Raw genomic sequence first — 17,962 nt, forward strand, 5'->3', positions numbered from 1 at the left:
TACTGTATTTCAGGCGTAGTCTAGGAAAGTTTTGAGTTGGTTGCCTTGGATAATCAGCTCAATTATGCAATGGAACATGCTGATGAGGAAGCCAAGACCTGGTATTACTGATGTCTGTCTTGTAGAGGCAACTTGAGCTATATTGCCAGGATTTATAACTACAGGATCCTATTGAAGTTCTCAGGAGGGTAATTCCTGTAATGTGTCTTCTTGCTTCACAGCACAGCCATGGCTTGATTCACTGCCTCATATTTTATGCTGCTGGAATTCTAGCAGAGTAGCAAATGGGTTCTGTGACTTGGTCTTGTGCCTGCATCAATGGCTTTTGTTTCTTTGCTTCTGCTGACGGCAACTAATATTACTCTCTGCTCCTTTGGGCAACCTGCTGCTTGCCTCCTACTCTCATACACCATCCTGGTAAACTTATCACTTGCTTTATTTTTCACTCTATCACTGGTCTGTGTCTTCCTGGTGCCCTCCTGATTGCTGCTTGGGGTTCCGAGGTATTTGGGGGATGGCGGCAAGTAAAATGGTAGGGCAGCCAAAAGGACTGCTTGTCAGCCAGGCTCTGCGGCTCACCGGCCACAGCCCTAGGCACACAACATGAAACAGCTGTCAGCCGGGCTGGGACGGGAATACCCGTTGAAGCAAATCAGCCAGCTATCACCCTGTGACAATGGATAGGAGAAGAACACAAGACAGATATCCTGCTCTGAAAGGTTACTCAAACAAAAATCCCTTGTTCCTATTTCCCCATGATACAACCTGAGAAAAGAGAGACACAGCAGAGTGTCTCCCTTACAACTGAGAGACTCTTTTCAGGAAGGGTCTGTGAGCTCTGTGTTTGGGAAACACTGAGCTATCTTTTTTCTTCCCTCCCCCCTCCCCCCCCACTGCACAAAGCTCTAACTATCCTTTGGATAATGTTGTGTGGCATCTGCATCACTTCTTGCTGTGATACTTGGCCGGGGGGGGGGGGGGGGCGGGAATTGGGATTAAAATTAATTTAGTTATAGTGCCACTGCACTTTACGCGCAAAGGAGTCGTGGTGATTAGCCTTGGTCCTGCTGCCTATATAACGCTACCCAGACTGGTTCAGCAGGTATGCAGTGGATGGAATTCCTTCAGTATAGAATAGTTCTATACACACGCAGAGTGGTGGAATTTGCTTGCTTGGACAAATCTGTTAAAAAAGATGAAACGCTGCTGTTTCCTGAAAAGAACACTAACAAAAATTCACCACTGATGTGGGCAGGCTTCTGTGTCTGTCTGCACAGAAAGGCCCCCTCTCCCACCTCACTAGGAGATAATGAGAAAAAGATTTCATTCTCACCCAAAGAAGGGAATATTTTGCATTTCAGCAAACCAAAACAAAGTCTGCTCTGTTTTTCTTTGACCAGCGATGGAAATCTTTTCAAGCAAGTGGTCTGTTCCATTTAATGGTAACAGAAGTCTGTCCTGGCAGACAGAGGGGTGAGTGGTGATCGCTGTAGTAGTCAGGTTTACATTATTACATTCTCAAATTATGAGGATAAAAATTGTTAATAGAACAGTCTATTTAAATTTGACTGTCCTTTGCCATTCTACCTAAGATGCATTTTAACCGTGGAGCTAGTTCACTTGCCTTGCTCTTGAATTCTAAATTTCTTTTAATATATATGAACTAATCCTACACGCATTCCACCTACCTTCACAGTCAAGCACAAAAGCTGTTCACATTCTCAAGAAGGGCATTTTATGCAGTGTTTCTTCAGAAATCACTCATTTAACTTTGTAAGTCAACCATCAAGGCCCTGTTTAGTGACCCTCCTTCAGATAAAGGGAATAAATGGAGCTCAGCTCCCTCTGTCCTTTCTGTTTTGCTTCAAATGCCAGCCAGAGAGAAACATACTGGTGTCCTCCCACCCAAAAGATTTTGAAAGTGAATCCGGCCTTTGTTAGCTTGAGAAATTATGGCAGTCAGTTGGGATTTAGATATTCTGGCACTGGCCATCACTGAGCCACCAGCCTGACCCAGTGAATGAAATCTGAAAAGTCTGTTTAATTAAAAAAAAAAAAAAAAAGAAAGAAAAAAAAAAAGAAAGAAAGAAATGGGAGGAAAATAAATACCACTACGATTTTCATTTGTTATGAGAAGCAGGCCGTCACCTTCTCAGGGGAAAATGAACACAGGAGAAGGAAACAATGGAATCGCTACTAAAAGAGCATGAGGGACCCATCTCACCCTGCAGAAAGGAAAAGAGAGAATGTAAAATCAAAATGAAATACATTTATCTGTGATCCAGTGCTGAGCACTAGCTGCAGATGAGGATGGATAAGAAAAGCTTTTCCAGGTCCATGCAGCACAGCAGCTCCCCAGCCACCTGGCTGGTGTAGAGCACGCGGGTCAGGGGGACTCTATGTTCTCAGCAGCACTGCGAGGAATTTGTGTGAAGACGGCAGCAAGCGTAGCTGAGCTGCCACATACACTTTGCAAAGCTGAGGCAAGTAAGAGCTCTGCAACCCTTGGTATGTGCACTGGTGCAGGTAACGGTGGTGCTTTGGGTGGGAGAGATGGCAGAAGCCGGTGGCTTCAAGCCAGGTGCAGGGCTGTGGCAGACTGGGTTCCCAGTGCTTGCCTGCCCACAAACTGGTATGTTAGGAGGGCAGGAAAAATGTCAGGTATGCGGGGAATACTGGAGAGGGAAAAGAATGTCAGGATGGAGCATGCACTGGCCTATTCCTTCCAGAGATACTGTCAAAGACTTACTCATTTCCCAAACAAACCAACCAGTCTAACAGTGGTGCTCACAGAATACACTCCTTTATTTTCCCCTCTGGCACTGAATATTTTTTATATATGGGTTAAAAAATACAGGCTTGCTTCCAGACGTGTGGCATGCATGCCATTCAACCTACAGACGCCAAAAGAGGCTTTTTTTTGTTTTTCTTAATAAAAGCTGAAAAATAGCACAACTATGGAGACTGCAAAATAATTCTGTTCTCTGGTTCACAGTTGTGTGGATGAAAAATGATAAATGTAATACATGGAGGTTGCTCAAGAGGAAATGTATATTTAGACATCACAGCTCGTTTAAGATGAAAGGAATCCAGAATTGGAACCGGAATTGCCTCAGACGAGAAACTTAGGCACAAAGTTTAGGTGTGTTAAGCTTTTCATGCAGTCGTAATTAGTCATAGTGCTGGCATCCAAAAGCTCAGATCTTTACCTGAACTTTCTACTTGAACTTTCCCCAGTTTGGGCAAAACTCTGGAGCTGAGATTTTATTCACATGGATCATGTTACATTAGTCCACTAGGTATTAAAATTGTTAAAATAGGAGTGAGTCGAGTAAGGTTTTTCTTTGGGTTGGGTTTTGGTGGGGTTTTTTTGGTGGAGGCCAACCAGCCAACCACAGGACTATGATCCCAGATTGGAAACAGCCCAGACTTTTTTTAAATACATGCATCCAGAATACTAGTTTGTGGGAATGAAGTCCTGAGTCAAGTAGCGCATAAGCCACCCGCAGAGGAGTTCCTTCGTAAAAGCAGGACTGCGAGTGTGGACAATAAAGTAGGAAACAATGGCCTGGACTAAAAAGGTTTGCTGACGTCCTGTTTGGTATCTAGGAAGATAATAGTTTTTAGACTATCATCACTAAGTTTTTTTCTCAGCAGGCGTGATCTTGTCTCCACACATGCACACACAGAGTAATATCAGCAATTCCCATGCCCAGAAGCTTTGTCTTGAATGCAGTAGTGCATGGCTTTGCTCTTTCCAGGCTCTGGTGCCGTGCTGCTGCCTGCTCTTCCTGCCTGCCTCTCCTTCACCTCCTCCTGCCTTCCCAGTCCTGCAGTCAATGGGGTGGAGAGCCCTGAATCCAAACACACGTGCCAGCACTTTTCTCTGAATTTGTGGATGTTTTGGTCCATCTGTTGCAGAAACAGCCTAACATTTATTCCTGAAGTGGTATTTAGAAAAAGGTCCTGCGATTCAGTGGGAAACATTTAGGTCTAAAGATCACAAGGATGTTGCACAGAAACATGAAGCTACAAAACAGCATATAAAGAGGGGTGTGAACTGAAGTCCTTACACATCTGTTAGACTATAAATACTGCATCAAAATCCTTGAAATCTCATGAATCCTCTGTGCAGAGCATTTCTGCATCTTAGCCCCATCTCAGGGAGCTAGGACCAAAGAAACCCTTATCTAAATACTCTCCCCTTCCCCCCGAAACAGCGTTTCATCTTTTGTAACAGGCACACTAACTTGGCAAAAACTCAAAACTGACCCTAAAATACAATCCCTTGACCATAAACTGTCCATCAGTTTTATACATCATCCAGGGAATCGTCCTGTGACTGGACTAGCCAACTGTGTCCATTTCGCTTGCAAAACCTGTTATATTTTTGTTTTCTCTGGTTTTAGGAACCTTTTGTTGCATGTCTCCCACACTTCTTTTAGCAAAGGTAATCTGCTGTCGTTATATTTTATATCCTCATGTTTTCCCTCTCCCCATCTCTCACCCGGAACTCTTGCACAGCACCAAACCCATTTCTCCCTGGTAGGGCCAGCAGCTTGGTTGTTGTCCAGTAGCCAGCAACTAGTTCTTTCCACTGGGAGAAGGGGAAGCAAAAATGAAAATTTAATAAAATGCAAGTTAGCAATTAAAAAAGAAATCAATTAATCCAAAGGGGAAACTTATGTTTTGCCTTTACCACCAAGCTTCCCCTGAAGTCTCAGCCCGGAGGTGTTTTGAGGCTTGAGGAATTTCAGGGAAATTTGCTTCTTTTGGAGGTGCTTGGAGCGAGGATATATGAAAGGAAAGCATTCAACTTTTCTCTCTTTTGCCTCAGCTAGATCTGTGGAGGTCAGTTGATATCCATAACAACAGGGAACTGCACGTGAAATGTCTCACACTGTCTGACTTATTTTTCTCTTCTTTGGGTGTTGGTGTTTAAGCTCTCATCTCATACTCAGTGTAAATTTGCATCTCCACAAAACTGCCAAAAATGGTTATCTTTGCTGCCATCTAAATCTGTTTTTGGTCTACTCTCCCAAAATCATTCTTTAAAGGCAAACGACTGGTTTCCAAATGCCTCCTCCTCTTCTGTTATTTTTAACAAGCAATTCAGTCTGATGTCGTTTAAAGAAAAAAAATCATTGCCTTACTGCGTGTTGCAGGACTCAGGAAACAATACTAGAAGAGAAGGAACGTGGGAACTCTGTTCCCTCTCTTTTCCATTGCTCTCGTTTGCAAACTCTGAATGCTTCCAGCAATGGGGTAGCCAAAGACGGGGTGAAAAGGACAGAACATGTTCCCATTGGCAAAGCTTCCCTCGACTTAAATGGGACCAGAATTTGGCCTGCGCCGTGTAGCATCCCAAGCCTTGGCTTTGACTTAATTGGCTCCTCATAGTAGACTGTCTCTGCTGAGGGAGACAGCGCTTGCAGATAACTTGGCTCTCACAAGTATCCACCACAGTTACTCTTCTGCTTGCTTCAGTCTGGATACTTACACTTGCACAGCTGATAGAAGCACCGGTCTTGGGATGACATGAAAGGAAGGCTGCACACAACCATTTGCTGGTCTGTCCTTCAACACCTACGTTCTCTTCTCTGTCTGCCCTTTCGCTCACATCGCAGTTGACTCACAGTGTTTGCTCCTGAAGTCTGATGAGGGCTTGAGTCATAAGTGCTGACACGAGGGTTTGACTCCTCTCCTCCTCAGAGTTCAGCCCTGCTGTCTGGGAGCTGTAAAGATCTGTGTCCGTGTGTGCTCATGCCTTTTGAGGAGGGGCTTAGCTCATTTCTTGTGCCATAAGGTCCTGGAGATGTATGTCTGGAAGCCATTGCTGAAAATCCCTGGGACTGTCAGGGTGCTGTAGAGGCTCTCCTTTAAAGTTTTGACACAGAGCGTGTTGGCTCTGGCTCACTAGACAGTAAGTAGGCACTGCAGAAGCACCTTAGTCGTGCTTTCAAAAGTAAGGCAGCGTGGTGTGCCATAGTGAGCGCAGCTGCCATGGGATGGGTCCACAGTAGCTGTTCCAGGAATTGTTGTTTCCAGTGAAAGACCATGGTATGGATGAGTGTTTGCCCAAAAAGAAAGCCATGAAGGCTGTACGTGTGCAATCCCCTCTCCCCAGAACATAAGCAGTGGTCTGACATGAGTACCTAGTGATCTAAATGCTGGCTCAGAGACGTGAAACTCAAAGATGTGCTGGGGGAGCAGGTTTCGGGTATATATGTGTAGATGGGTAACAAGGTTTGGACTAAAGCTGGTGGAATAGACTCCTTGGACTGGTCTTATCGTTTTGTTTTCCATATTTCTCAGAGATGGATATTCTGGTGCAGAGATGAGAAGTGGGAAAGCATAAGAAATGCAAGGTCCCAAATGCTGACTCCTGATCTAAGCACATGGGTGAAAGAAAAGTCTGTCTGACCAAGTTGCATTTGTAGGGGTGGAATGGAGGGAGACAATTCTTTGAATTTGTGGGAAAAGGGGCAAGAAAAGGAAGGTGGGCAAAGAAATAGGCGATTATTAATCAAAATAAAGGAGACAAGTAGTCAGGGGCATTAGGGATACAAAGCACCTCACACCTTATGTGGATCAGAACAGATTATAGCCTTTTCTGTCTTCTGAGAAATCTGTTCCCCTCACTTTCTTATTTAAAACATTCTGCACGTGATAAATAACAAAAAATATAGTTCTTAAAGACTGAACCACATTCTGGTAGCAGCCAAGATAACTTTATGAAGACAGACAAACTTGTGTTAAATTAAAAAATACATATATCATGCTAGAAAGTTATGTAAGATTCTATTTTAAAATCATCTGGTCCTAATTTGCTAAATTTACTGCCTCAGAGCTAATGCCAAACTGCTACATTTGATTTATAGAAATACTTTAGCACATTTTTCCATCAGGCTATTGTAGAGTATATTTACTGCCTTTTTATTATTGTTAAAAATGCAGACTTCTTTAAAGGAAAGGAACATTTTTGAAGAGCTTATTGATAGTTTCTCACAGGATGCCAGGAGACATGCAGATAGTAAACAATGCTGTGTGCTTAGGAACATTCCACTCGATTTTCAACTCCTTCACCATCTATTTTTTTTCTTTGTAATTGAACAAAGCAATCCATCTGGTAAATGGATGTTTGAAAATGTCCAGTTTGTGCCAAACCACTTTTCTTAAGCACAGACTACATTTTTTTCAGGCAAATATTTAAACAGCAGCCGTACTATGATGCATTGCTAACCATTAAACAAACACACACAAAACCCAGACAGCGGGCAGGGGGCAGTCAGGGTGGAAGAAAGCTTAACAAATATTCCATTAAAAAAATCTATCTAAAAATATCATGCTAAACAACCCTCCTTCTTCCCCTTTCTCTCCTTGAGAAGGGCTTCCAAATGGGAAATGACTGCTAGGGAGTGGAACCTATGCCCTGTGTTCAGCAAAGTGATTGAATGCGGGCTTAAATTCATTTGTATGTGTGTGCTTCACTAAACTGGGTCCTTGATGAGCTTTGTACGCTTGTGCAACAAAATTGTATTCCAGAGGAGTTACGTTTTTCAAGATTTTGAGAATTCATCATAGGTTTTTTTCTCCTGCATCTATCTCCTGTTGAACATATCTGCAAAGTTTGCACCATATGCAGTGAGTTCTCAAGTTTATGGATGCTGGATGGAGCTCTGGTTCAGGCCTGTCCCTAATTTTTATTCATCTCTGTATACTGATTGACTGAACCCAGAAGTGCCACAAGCAGAGGGAATTTTTCTAGTATTTCCAGCTTGAGCAGAAGTAGCTGGTATTACACATCTCCTCTTCTGCTGTGGTAAACTCAGACTAACTCAGACCAAATCTAGCAGTCATACCAGTACCTCTTCTCCAAAAGTCCCCACACAGTTACCTGAAACTTGTGTTGCCTGCTTTCATTTTGATGCCTCTCTTTTCTTATCCATCTCTACAACTGTTCTCTGTTCAGTCTTAGATTCAAATTCAGTCTCCTAAAGTCACACAACCAACTAACCAAGTTCAAGGACTTTAACTTCAGCCTTGTTTTGAGTCCATAAACTCCCTCCTATTTTGAAGTCCTAATCTTTGAGTAATTTTGAAGCTTAATTAATGAAGACTGATATTTTTTTGCCTTGATGCAGCAAGACATCAGACTTTTAATGGCAGCTTCAAAAAAAGCATCAATGCTTTTAAAGTGTCTGGTCTCAATAGCAATACTTCTAGGTGAGTTGGGTTTGCACAGCTGAAGAGGCTCTTACCTCAGCAAAAGAATGGGAGGGTGTGATGCTCATCCTAGCAAAGCTGTGGCTCGTGTAGCTGTGACTCCACGTTATTATCTGTTTAGTCTCAAGATAGAGAAGACCTAGTCAGTTATGCCAGTCTTACAGTGCCAAGGTAAAATTTATGAATTTTATGAAAAAAAATGAATCCCTTGCCACTGTGTCTGCTTGTAACATCCCAAGATTTTAGGGCATTTCTATTTTGTGAAACAGGTACTAGACTATTGTAGTTTTTGTAGATGTTGCTATGGTTGTTGGAGAAGGACTGTTAGAAAAGGGTAACTGTGTGTGTTGCTCAGTGTGAAAGGCTCCATGCTAAGAAAATTTCCCTGCAGCTCATCAAGTACAAATCCACCAAATCTTCTCAAATGCTTCTGTGATATAGATGCATGAGAGCCGCTCATGAAGAAATGGACTGACATGAAAGGGAAGGAGGGTAAAAAGGTCACAGCTCAGAAAAGAAATGATTCAGCAGTAGTTTTTGTGAGCTGGCATTTGTGTTTGCAGGTCAAAGTCAGTGTAAGGTTGCAAATGTTCTTTTGTGTTCTGCTCTGGAAAGGAGATAACGGTGCAAGACAAGCAAAGCACTAAAGTCTAAATTTAATTTGACACACCATGAAAATGAGACAATTGTGTGCTAGCTGGTTGAGGTCCAGAGATGTCACCTCCCATTACTATCATTTGCTGAGTGGTTGCCAACATTTGCCCGTTTTCACAGCCCCATCAATGCTATAGATGAATATTTCTGGGACTCCTCAGTAGTCTGAAGAAAAGTGGAGCTTTGTTTTTCGGGAGCTAATCCCCTTAAACCACTTCCTCTTCCCATTGGAGTGAGGTTTTCTTAATGCCTTTTTGTGTGTTTTGTTTTGTTTTAATGACCAGTGCTCTTGGGGCTGTTTCCAGGTCTCCCTGAAAGGTCAGGTCTGCTTTTCTCTTTGCTTGCCATTCATATGGTGAGTAGCAAGTGCTCCTCCTGACTGCTTCCCTCAGGCTTTGAGACAGCTGTTTGCTGACCTCAATTCCTTTCTTTGAGGTTGACAGTGATTATTTCGTTATTTCAGTCTTCGGAAAAATAAGAGAGTTCCTTACAAACTTGTGAATTTATATCCCTTTTTGCTATTTATCACTACTTTGCCCAAATCCCTGGGTAAATAAAAAGTACATCTGCATCTTTCCACCTTTTCTTAACACAGTGATAGAATGAAAGACACCTGATGCAGAGAAGAATTTTTTTACCTGCAGCTCTGGAGAGCTTTCATCTCTGCTTTAATGTTTGCCTTTGTTGTTGCAGGGTTTGTTCTGCGTTTCAGAAAACAAAACCATACTTGTGACATGTTTATATAGTCATGGTTCTAGACTTCAGATGTATTGTGTGTCAGCAGGTGTCCGCAGATAATATGAAATACATCAGGCATGCCATTTTTATAGATAGATATGATAAAGCCCCTTAATTAAACTAGTCATACATCCTAAAGAAAGACTGCACCTGTCTTTGGTTCATTCAAGATCCTGGTGGTGTTGAGAACCTGGAAAGCTATACTTAAGCTGCTTAGTTTTATGAGTGATAACTGTCTCTTGGGACCAGTCCAGTTGATAAAGCTTATGTTGAAGTAGGTGACAGGGTATGGCATTCGTATGTGTAGCGTAATAATTCTGACTTACTACATATAGATAACTTCATACCTTCATACCAGATTAATTCCAAGTGTCACCATGAATGGTGAAGTTAGATACAAAAAAATATGTCAGAGTATGAGAAGATTTAACTAAGTCCAGCCTTCAAAGCAGAAACTATCTCCTCTGTAATCAAGGACATGTCTTTTTATAACAGTATTAAGTTCCAAAGTTTGGTGCTAGATAGCTAATGTGAGCTGGATTAATTTTGCTTATTTCTCTCTCCATTACTTATTTACAAAAAAAATTGTACTATTTCTTGGGTTCACTGATATATTTTCAAAATAATTTGGGGCTTTTTGGCTCGTATCATGGCTCCAATTCCATAGAAGAATCATCTCATGATTTTTTTTCCTGCTATTCGTGACTCTATGATCCATTCCTCTTCAAGGTTTCAAAAATGAATTGATTGGAGAGAGTGCCACTTTTGGACCAGATGAGGTCAGAAGACAATTGCTGAGATGCTAATATGAACCCATCTCTGGTCTACAACCACAATATGAGAAAAGGAGTGCTAGAGAAAAAGTTGGTTCATTTAGCTGTGTTCTTTATCAGAGGAAAATAAGGGAAGGACTGCATACATCTTAGCCTGTCAATGGTATATTGACCACACGGTGGCTGAATTTTGGTTAAAAGAACATCTTCCAGTGTTTAAATATTTATTGACCTAGAACTATATATGACAGAGATGTAATACAACTGTTTGATCACGTTGTCCCTTGCATTTAAGAAAATTTACTGCATCCTCTACTCCATTTTTTTTCCTTGATGGAAGTAGTAGGTCAGCAATCTCTGAACTGCTGGCTGTGCTTTGACATAGAGTAGTATCATCAGTATTTTGCTGGAAGGAAAACTGAGGCACTTGGTGATTTGCTCATGATCACACAAGAAATGCAAAAAAGTTGAGGTACAGGCAGCTGTGAGATGAATGGCAGGGAGAATTGGCTACTCAGCTGCGACAACAGTGCTTAATAGGGGAGCATGGGCATCGCTCAGTGGCGCTGCTGTGTCTTCATTGAATCTCCCCCATTATACCCTTGGCTGTGTTGTAATGCTACAAAGAACACCTAGCTAGATTGCCCTTGCTCTCCGGTCTGTGTCATCCTCCTCCTCAAAAATCAAAGTGGTTTGGAGGTTTGGTTCACTTAGGCATGTGAATGTTTGAGGGCTAGGCTTCCAAAGATAAATGTGGGTCCACCAGGCATGGGACTGGGCTGACTGAGCATGGAGTCTATGGACAGGTCTACCTTAAGGTATCCCAGCTGACATATGGCTGCAACTCCAGGAAGGCAGTGGTATCCAAAAGGTCCCGTTGCCTTATACCCACCCTTTTATGGTTGGTTGAGAGTTGGGTGCATGAGCCTCTTGAATCCGATGCCTGAACATTTGTTGGGATCATGGCCAAGATAGCTGAATGTCCTGGCTCAGCAAAGCTGAGCTGGACTTGGAGACCTGCATCTCCCCTGTCCACAAATGCATTTCTTCTGGCAGAAACAAGACATGCAGAGTAGAAAACACATAAAATAATAATAATCACATCTTCAAAGTATGTTTGAGCTGTTTCCAGGTAAAATTTTGGTCCAGGAATTCTGGGAGCTGGAGAGATTTGGTAGTCAGAGTAATAGTAGTAGAAAAATCTGGGCCCAGTTTCCAGTCCCTGATGTTCAGCCAAGTGAAAATTCATCCATTGTGTAATTGTCACAGCCTGCTTGCTTAGACGGCCACGACCTCTGCCACTTTTATCCTGTAAATACAAAGTGGCCTCTTCCCTGGTTCTGTTCCCAAGGAACAGAAAATTATTTCACTGCAGTCAACCATCTCAGTGCTCAAAGTAGCCAGTAAGTTTTTCCCAGGACTTCTGAAAATCCTCTTCATTTGATGGAATGCACACAGAAGACAAAGATACCTTAGAGGGAAACTACTTTTTTCAATTGTTTTCTGCTTCTACTAATTTGCGCCATACATAAAAAAATAGAGACCCTTAAATCCATTACTGATTCAGTAACTTCTACATCAATATCCTGCTCTCTGCACCAGCAGTCTTGCCTACCTTGCTAGCTGCAGTGACAAAATGTGTCTTTCTGGTTCTTTAGCACGAAATCACACCTCACACTGGGAGTTTCTAGGTCTCACATTCCGAAATGCTCACTTTCAGAAAGGATGTGGTTTTCCTGTTCTGTATGTTGCAGCACAGAGCTGCACCAAAACGCACTCTGATGAAGCTTGCTGTGTAGTGTCAGCTGTGACAAATGCTTTACCATTTTTCTTCACAAAGGATGGAACCTGCCGTTTTAGTCTTCTGAACTGCATCTGGCCTGCTGGAAAGGCTAGACTCAGGTTTAACTTGCATGCTGGGCGCAGTAGGACAATAGGACAATCATTAGGACAGAGGAACAAATGGAGACATACAGTGCAATGATTCTTGCCTAAGTGCTTAGTAAAACTGGCCCTGACTTACTCTTTGCTTTGGCTTCTTCTGATATTAAGGTGCCACCACAATAAATCTTTACTCTTTCAACCTCTGTGGCAGGTACCTAACTAGACTTTACGTCCTGGCTTGACTCCATACCCACAAAGCTGCACCATACAAGGAAACCTTACATGTCACCTTTTTGCTTGCCAAACATCTGCTAAGTCCCTGAGAGCGCTTAAGAGGTCTAGTCTGGGCCCTCTGGATTTGGAGTCTGCAAAGGGCCATGCTCACTGGAGCTAGTGTCTGCAACTCAGTTGCGAAAGGTATAGCAGACTTCCCAGGAGCATGGAAGAAATGCAGGTGGGAACATCTCCTTAAACCAAATGGTGGGGAAAAGCAGATGCAGCGGTTCCTCTGAAGCGTCTTCCAAAAGGGCTACACATTTCTAGGAACACAGGGCTAGTTCGGCAGGGACTAGCTGTGTCACTGAAGAAGCTATATTCATTCGCTCAACCCAATCCTGCTACACGTCATAACACACAAACAATTTTCTTTCCTTTTTGCCAGCAGGCAGCCATGGTTCATCATCAGTGCATTTATATCTTCAGGGAGGGATACACTCCTCTCTGCTGGGACTGCAGTAGTCTGCAGGTCTTTATGCATGAGGACCAAAGTTTCTCTGTTCTTCCTGACCAATTTGCTAATAAATTGAGAAGAAAAAGGGTTCACCATGTTAATGCTATTTCTCCACTCACTGGCCAGCAGTGGACACCTCTTGTGCTAGGTGTCGAGGATGGCCCTAAGGTGACTAGGAGATGCGCACAGCTGTGCAATTAAAACATCCACCTGCCTTCTGGGAGCATTTGCCATACTTGCTGCTCTTGGCCAGAGGGCCATGCTGGCTAATGCTCCGTGGTAAACCTGTAGCGACACCGATTTGACAGAACTGGAACTGCTGAACATACTCAGCATGGAGTTCCTTAACTGCTAGTATGGCAATGATGTCTCCATCTTTCTTCTCCATAGAGAACACACACACACAAAAAAAAGCTTTATAATCTAAAATCCCTCAAAGTTGTGGTTTGAAACTGCTACCAAATAAAAGTGTTGAGGAAATATTTGCCCACCGATTAGTAAACAGTTCTTTAAGGACAAGTTCTTGAGATTATTGCACAATTCCTGGTCTGCAACCCCATAATGAAAAAAAGTGACTCTTCTCTAAAACCACTGCCTGGCCACAAGTCAGGATTTCATTTCAAGGAAATGCTGATATCAAAATAATGAGACCAATTCCATTCATTACATTTTAATAATTTTCCAGACCATCTCATTTATGCTGAAGTGGCTTCTGTTTTTCTCAAAAGAAAATATGTAAAGCGTAGTCATCATACATAGGTTGGGTTCTTTTCCCCATGTATATGTTTTGAGTGTGAAACACGGGCTTCCAACAATTTGCTTTTGGTCTTGATTTCATCTGGGTTTTTAATGGGACGCACAACAATTTTGAAACAGCTTCTGACCTAAACAGCTCATTGTTCTCCTTGTATGGCTGAGGACCACACCATGGCGATTTAAGAGACGGTAGTTGCTAGTAGATCTCAGGTATTTTCTCCCTCTCCTGACAGAAGGTAACGTTTTACATACAGGAGATGTTGTGGCAAAATTTCAGCCGATACTGAAAAAAACCCAAGTCAGGACAGACATGGTAGTATGGGGACTGCAAAAGCAAAGGACTAGCTCAGGGCATGTTTGCACTAACCTGGAGGAACTAGATAAATTCTCCAGACTCTTTTTTTTTCCTTTTTTTTTTCCCCCCCCCCCCAAGATAGCCTCAGGTCTTCTGAATCATACATAACATTCAGCAATGGAAAGTTTCTGAAATTTTGCATTGGTTGAATTTTCACAGTGCATCTTCCAAAAGTACCCATGGCAGCGTGCAATATTTATATCCAATCCAGTATTTTCAGACCTGTTCTGCAACTGTGCAGCTTCTTCCTGGAGCAGTGAAAAAGCTCCAGGGGGACTCCCGCTCATGTGCCAGGCCCTCAGTTTAACAGCGAGGCAGTTTGATGCACTAGCACGTGAGCATCTCTTTTCTCTCTCATTCCTCAAGTTCAAAGAATACCAAACACAGATGAAAATGGCCCTGACCTTTCTACCAAGCCAGCAGTATTGTTCCATTTTTGCCTTCTAGTAAGCAGCTCTGACAGCCCAAGGCCTGCCTAATTCTACCTATATTTAACTATGTTTTGTTCTGCTAATAGTGTAAATTATTTCACATGGAACAAAGGCTGCCAGGGGAACTGGATGCTCTTCCCCTTGAATAGCACACTGAGGATCTATTCCCAGGTCATTCTTGTCGCTGAATATTTTCTGAACACTTGCATTTTGATTTGTTCCTACCAGCCTGGCATGTAAATATCTAAATGGTGATGACTGCACCAGCTCTTATAGAAGTCTTACAGAATTCCATAGGCCAGATTATTAAAGCTATCTCTAGGGGAGGATTCTACTTTATTTGTGAAGTATCATAAGTGATTTAAATGATACTACTCATCAGTTGAGGTGTTTTCAGTCAGAATAACGAAATACTGGATTCTGTACCTTCTAAAAAGGATTCCTGCTTTCAGTAACCTCATTTCTAATTTATAATGGATATTAAAATATCTGCATGTGTGTGCAAATTATATCCACATGTAAAAATACTCATTTTACAGTTGATCTTGTTTACAACTAATGTGGTAAAACATTCCTCTGTTTTTTAAATAACATAAGTGCACCTTAACACAGTCAGTAAGTACCGACTGCCACTTCATTCGAAGCACTGGTATTTCCTTTCTTTACTCATGTATTTCCTTTCTTTACTCATGTATTTCCTTTCTTTACTCATGTTGGGTGATATCACTCATCTTAAATTGTCTTATCTTCTTTCGTAAGTCCAACTGAGAAGTAAATATTGTGGTTAAGAAAGTGTAACCAAGTCTAACCCAAGTACCTGTGCTGGTTAATGTAGTATGTAATTTTGCAGCAAGCACCTCAAATAAAAAGGAGTGTGAAATCAATTTGACACATTTATTTCCTATTTTTTGTCATATTACAGTGATTATCGAAAGGTTGATTTAGAGATTCCAACTTAAAAGATAGCCTCCTGAGTAAAGAAGAGAAATGGCTAAAAACATTATCTTTTTTTTAAAAAAAGACAACAATCCCTAGAACGTGATTTATCTGAAATATAAAAAAAGCCCCACTTGGTGTTAAGTGCAGACTGAAGAACAAGTGTGAAGATTTCAGGCTTGTCCCCTGGCTTAGCACAAATCATCCTGGTTCCGCTGATTTGACTGAATCGATACACATCTTCGCTAACCAAGGACCTGGCCTTTACAAATATGTGAAATGATCTCTGGTTTCACAGTATTCATGACTGACAATCCATTCATTTCAACTGGATTAAGGTCCAGTGTCTTTCTGTTAGATTGCAATGGATATGAGACTTCTCGTGCACACTGCTTCCACCTTTCAATTGCCTCTACTCAGAGATTCAAGCAAGAAACTTCTCTGTCTTTTCCCTTCTACTTCCATTTAGATTTTTGGCTTCTGCAGTTGTTGCTAGTCCTCTGCAAAAGGACAAAAATCAGATGGAGTTTCCAATAGGTCAGAAGCTGTCCCTAGTCCTTGATGGGGTGGGCTTCTGGGCGGCTACTGAGGAACAGAATGTCCCTCTTGATGCCTTTCTGAAAGTTGCACTTACGAATCTTTCCATCGTTCTAGTTCAGCATTTAAAAAGCAATAAATGGATGTGGAGAAATTTGACCTGATCCCCTTTGGGGTGATAGAACAAAGGAGGATGTGGAAACATCAAGTTGGTCACCATTTTCCCTCCATAGGCTTTCTTTAAAGCTAAGGATTTGACTGCTAAAAGTCACTGTTCCCTACCTTCTCATGCTTCTTCAAAAAGTGTTTTAGAATTGCCATTCTCCTAGCAGACAAATGAGTGTTAAGAAACCCAGGAAATTCCCCTTGCCCTTGCAGGTGGTAGCAAGCCTTCATTTCTCCTGGAATATGAACCACTCGTACCCAACTGCTACATAGTTTTGGGAATACATCTATATTGTGGTGGTCCTCGATGCAGATTTATAAATGGCTGCTACTTTAGGACACAAAAATGTTTAACCTTGTATATGTTATTTTTCTATGAGCTACATTACCTACTTCCTACTTCACTATTGAGGAAAACCTTTAAGACAGTGGAGGAAAAGATTTCCTCCTTTCCTTCTGCTCCATGCTGTATCTATGAATATTGTATTTCCTACTAACATTATCCCCTTATATTGAAAATGCAGGCAGATAGGATGGGAAATAGCATCCACACAGCTCCTTATGAGGGCCTAGCTAGTGACTCCAGTGTATCAGATTTTTGGTATCTGAAATCAAATGAACATAATACCCCAAGGACAGTGACACAATGGCAGATAAATTCTGTGTATTCAAAATGATCTGTATACTGCAGGTAACAGCACTGAGGCATGCTGAACTCCCTGCTTTTCTACATGAAATTGTTTAAGTTTTGCTTGCAGAGATTCTAAAACAAAACCAGATGACCTTTATTTCAATGTAATTATCTTTCTGGGAAGAGAAACGCCATGCTTGTATTTGGGGATATTTCTACTGGATTTCTCTCTTTTTTTCTCTCACGCACAAGAGGAGGGTGAAACTGGGGTTTCTAAGCCTGAGATTTTCCTGTTGTGAAAAAGAGTACAGGAGTACAGCTGTTATGTGAAAGTGGTTTATTCCCTTTGTCTTCTAAGATTTTAAAGATTTTTTCCTGAATTTTTAAATGACAGAGAATAAAATCTCTATAATAACTGAGGTTTTCTTCTTTTTTTTTTTTTTTTTTTTTTTTTTAACATGTAAAAAAATGTAAGCTCTTGCTCTACTTCTCCGTCTTCCAGAGAGTGCCTGGACTGCTATCACCTCTCATTCCTCTAGGCCAATCTTTTCATGACTGTCCATCACTGTAAACACCATTCACTAGAAGACTAAAAACTTCATGTTTATTACTCATTATCATTTTTCTTACAGCTGAAGCAGTTTATTAATTCACATTAGCAAAACAAGGTTAAGGCTTTGTCCCCCTTCCCAGCCAGACAGTTCTTGCTCTCTCAGGTAGTGCCAGAAAGGACCTATGCCTGTTGTGAATAAGACCTTGTCTAAAATCCAGGCTGCCATAAAGGAGGTAGCTAGAAGCATTTGCAGGACACCATAATATCTGGAACTCATCCACAGAAATGCAATAAAGTATTTTTAAATACATACGAATCTTCCAAATCCTTGGAAATCTGAGCAGTTTGCTTTGAGAATGCCCATAAATTAAATATCTCACAGACCTGCAAACCACATCTGTTGCCAACATTTAATCCCAAATACCAAAAGTGCAGAAAGAAGCTGGCTCATAAAGTGTGCAGGGGTACTCCTGCGTGCAGATAGATCATCTGCTTTTGCAGAGTCCCCGACAAGTCCCCAACATGTTCAGTATGCAGCAGCTGCACAACTGCTGCAAAGGGGATTTCTGCATGCCAAAGAGATGGTTTTCTTG

At 41.8% G+C, this 17,962-nt stretch overlaps 1 protein-coding gene across 2 annotated transcripts in view; it reads right to left on the minus strand.

Annotated features, from left to right (window-relative positions):
- NEDD9 (neural precursor cell expressed, developmentally down-regulated 9) overlaps positions 1-17,962 on the minus strand; it is a 107,120-nt gene that overhangs the window by 41,721 nt on the left and 47,437 nt on the right. The window lies entirely within an intron of this gene.

This window comes from Falco cherrug, chromosome 3, assembly GCF_023634085.1.
Source record: "Falco cherrug isolate bFalChe1 chromosome 3, bFalChe1.pri, whole genome shotgun sequence".
Taxonomy (NCBI): Eukaryota; Metazoa; Chordata; class Aves; order Falconiformes; family Falconidae; genus Falco; species Falco cherrug.